Raw genomic sequence first — 3740 nt, 5'->3', positions numbered from 1 at the left:
CCTTGGAGCCCCCTGGAGCCCCCTGGAGCTCCCTGGAACCCCCTGGAGCCCCCTGGAGCCCCCCGGAACACGATGCGTTCAGAGAAACTGGGAACAGAAACTCTCTGCGTGTGAAACATATTCCCTTTGAAGCTTGAAACAAAAGATGAAAAGAGAACATCAAGGAGAGAGCAAACAGTTGGAGAGGCGACTAAGTGGCTCCGCAGGGGTCCCGCAGCAGCCGCAGGGGCCCCAAACAATCTGCATTTCAACATGTAGAGGTTTTCATCGGGGTTTCTGCTTCTGTTCAGAGCCGTCGGCCTCAAGCGTTCTCTGGTTCTGACCGCTGAACGTTTCTGTTTGGACTTTATAAACTGCCAGTTTTCTGTTTCACAATTTGGCCCAGAAATGTGGAAAAATGTGCAGAGTCATACTGTGGTGAAACATAACCACGTTTTACTGTAAATACTCTTTAAACCCGACAGGAGATGTAAAAATGAGTTATTGCTCCTTTCATCTGATGTTTGATGCTTTATGAATTTTCTGTCTTAAGAGGAGAAAATGAAAAATGTTTATTTGTTGAGGAGGAAGATATCAGTATTTGCTTCTCTTGTTGTCAACCTAATAACCAATAAATAATATCTTCATTACCTAAAGAAGGTTGATAACAATTAGAAAACACTCGATCAGCTTCCTGTTGGTGAAAAATTGTGTTTTTAATCTCAAGTAAACATGTTAAAGTGTGATTTGTAGAACATTGTAGTTTACGTTGAATGGAAAAGGTCCAGAAGAGGTCAGCCTGCTGCAGATGTTGCCACATGGCTGGAAGTGATTCTCTCTGGGATGAATTGCAGAGTCTGTCCTGCATAAACTGCCCAAAACTTCTGCTCATTTTTCCGGCTCAACATTTATTTCTTAGTTTTTTTTAACGTGTGTCCTGATCAGGTTTCTCCCCCGTTTGGATGCTTTGCATGCGGTTTGGCCTCTGGTGATTTAGAGCCATTTTCTGGAATCGGTTCGTACTCTGATGTAAGAAAATATGAGTCATAAACATTATCAACCATCAGGATGTCACAATTAGGAGATATAATATTTCATATTGCATAAGCCTTAACAGGCCCAAACAAGGATCGGAACCAGAATCAGTGAAAACGGGCAGCAAAACAAAATCATCTGAAAATCATGACACCAAATTAAAGTATTGATGAAATTTATCATCATCAGAAATAAACTGATTGTTTGCAGTTAATTGCGTTTATTTTGTGCACACAAAGGTTCCACCAGGACATGTTTCTAGTACTCCTGTAAATCTGACGCACGAGCAACGTCCGCTAACATCGGTGATGGACAGCAGAGCTGCTCCTCTGGTCCCAGTTCATTTCTGCTTCTAAATGATCAGGTTGGACGCCGGAAAAGACTTTTGTTGTGTAAAGGGAGTTAGCATAGTCAGCCTAAAATAGCATCGCAATGCTAAACATGTAGCAGCTAATGCTAATGTTAGCGTCCACAGTCCGTGTTCCTAAAGACGCTCCATGAATGATCAGGAGTTCCTCTGGGAAGCTGAATGGATAGAATAACTTTGCTATATAAGATTAAAAACTATAAAAACATTTGCTGTTGTGTCTATTTATTCAATAATTTAGTAGAAAAAGTGTTTATGAATTCAAAATTAGCTTATTTTGTTGATATATAGTTTTGATTAAAATGTGATTCATTCTGGAGTTAATTTGATTAAAACCTTTAATTGAGTTCCATCACTATTATTAATTTGTACCAGGGGTTCCCAAACTTTTTTCTGTGAGGGCCACATAACGTTTCCCTTCTCTGCTGGGGGCCGGAGTCGGTTTGTAACAGAAAAAGTGAGATGATTGCAGGAGTGGCTAAATGTATAAATGTATTGTTTTCCAGAAAGCACAAGCAAATAATCCTCTCTGGGTTCTTCACAGAACAAATCCAGGAAATAACACTATTTATGAAATAAATACTGTATTTTCCGGACTGTAAGCCACAACTCCAAAGTTTTTAGTTTTTTTTAAACCAGTAAACATATAAGCCGCAGATTTCTCTGCCGCTCCAGGTTTTCCACAGCGATGCAGCAGCAGCAGAGGGGCGGACAGCCAACATCTGAGTCATAACAGGTCGATTGAATATCACATTTATTACGTTAAAAAAGAAAAAGTTGCCAAGTTTAGATTTAACTGAACTGATTCCGGTAGTTTCCGAACCGTAACTGTAACAGTAAAAGTGCTTCGTGTTGCTACTAGCATATGCTAAATGAAAATTAGCTCCTTCTTCTTCTGCTTCTTCTTCTTTAGATTTCAACAGCAGCTTGCATCCATTATTGTTGCACTACTGCCATCTACTGGATCCTAATATCTATGCCTCAAATTCTCATAATGATCCCAGTATTTAAAAAACGAAAAATCTTCTTTTTCCCCTTAATGCTATTTAACTGATCAACAACATTCTCAAATTTTAATTCCCTATTAAAATCTAATTCCGTTTTAATGGGCGCGTTCTTCTTTTATTTCCAATTTTGACTTCCAATGATTCACTTCCTGCTAAAGAGCCCCCTGCTGGTTGAAGAAAAATCCACATATAGTCCGGAAAAAAAAATCTGAATGCTCTCTGGTATTGTTCGGGGCCGGACCAAATGTGGAGGCGGGCCGGATCCGGCCCGCGGGCCGTTGTTTGGGGACCACTGATGTATATTCTGTGTTTGAACTATTAAACCAGCCAGTTATGAAGCGTTTTCATTTGTTCCATAAACCTCCACTGTAATGTGAAGCAGATGCTGATGTTAAAACTCAACTGTCAGACTTTCAGCTGGACTTTTCTTTATTTTTGTTTTCCAGAACATTTCTGGGCCCTGAGAAGAAGAAGGAGGTGTTAATAAAACCTGCTGAGGACTGAAAAGTGTAGAAATCAGCAGGTTTAATTGCAAACAGATCGCAGGTTTGGACATGTTCATCCTCACAAGAAACGTCTTCAGTGAAACCTTCTGAATTTATGCTTTCCAACTTGGCTGAAACTAAAGAAAAATCCACCACGTGTTTTATCTCTCCATCAGTAATCCGGATAATTATCCATAACGTCAGTTTGAAATGTAAACATGCGAGTATTGTTGTTCATCATGATGGCGACAGAAACTGAAGGTCAAGTTCCTGAATCAACGCAGCTTTAATGAGAGTGACGTCCTAAACGCTTCATGTGCAACAGGTTTATTACAAATATTTAAAAGAACTCGTCGTCACGTAAGTTTCCATGACATTCGATGACTTCATGTAAAAAAATCAGAAAAATCTGAAATGACTCCAGCTTCTTTCTGCAAAACTCTCCAGTCCCTGCTGAGCTCTCAGGTTTTCTATTCAACCCTCCACTTTTAGTTTCTTTTTCCCTGAAGTCTTGTGACTATGAGAAAAAACATCTCGAGTCGGGTCTTGGCATGAATCTCCTGAGTTCTTCCAACAAACATGTGGCAAGAGAGAGAAAGTCTCCCTGGAGACTTTTCCACAGAACAAGCTCTTAATCTGGCTGACCCTCAGTCGGCTCACACACATTGTGCAACTCTGCATATGGAAGAGAGAGAAAGAGAGAAAGAGAGAGAGAGAGAGAGAAAGAGAGAGAGGAAGAGAGAGAGAGAGAGTCTGTGCAGCTCAGAGGACATGCAATAACAGTGCAGAGATTCATTGAACTGCTGTATCATTAGTAAGTTAATGCCACGGCGATAAGAAAAGACTCATGGGCCGGAACTTATTAGG

The 3740-nt window shown here is 40.3% G+C and overlaps 1 long non-coding RNA gene across 1 annotated transcript in view; it reads left to right on the top strand.

Annotated features, from left to right (window-relative positions):
• The window catches only part of LOC108167100 (uncharacterized), an 8317-nt gene extending 5287 nt beyond the window's left edge, over window positions 1–3030 (top strand). The window contains exon 2 of the long non-coding RNA XR_001777497.1: window positions 2835–3030. This is a non-coding gene — a long non-coding RNA (uncharacterized LOC108167100). The remainder of the gene's footprint in view (window positions 1–2834) is intronic.
• The last annotated feature ends 710 nt before the right edge of the window (window positions 3031–3740 follow it).

The sequence above is a fragment of the Poecilia reticulata genome, linkage group LG1 (assembly GCF_000633615.1).
Source record: "Poecilia reticulata strain Guanapo linkage group LG1, Guppy_female_1.0+MT, whole genome shotgun sequence".
Taxonomy (NCBI): Eukaryota; Metazoa; Chordata; class Actinopteri; order Cyprinodontiformes; family Poeciliidae; genus Poecilia; species Poecilia reticulata.
Note: the sequence above shows the minus strand (reverse complement) of the source record. Positions and strands in the feature narration are given on the sequence as shown.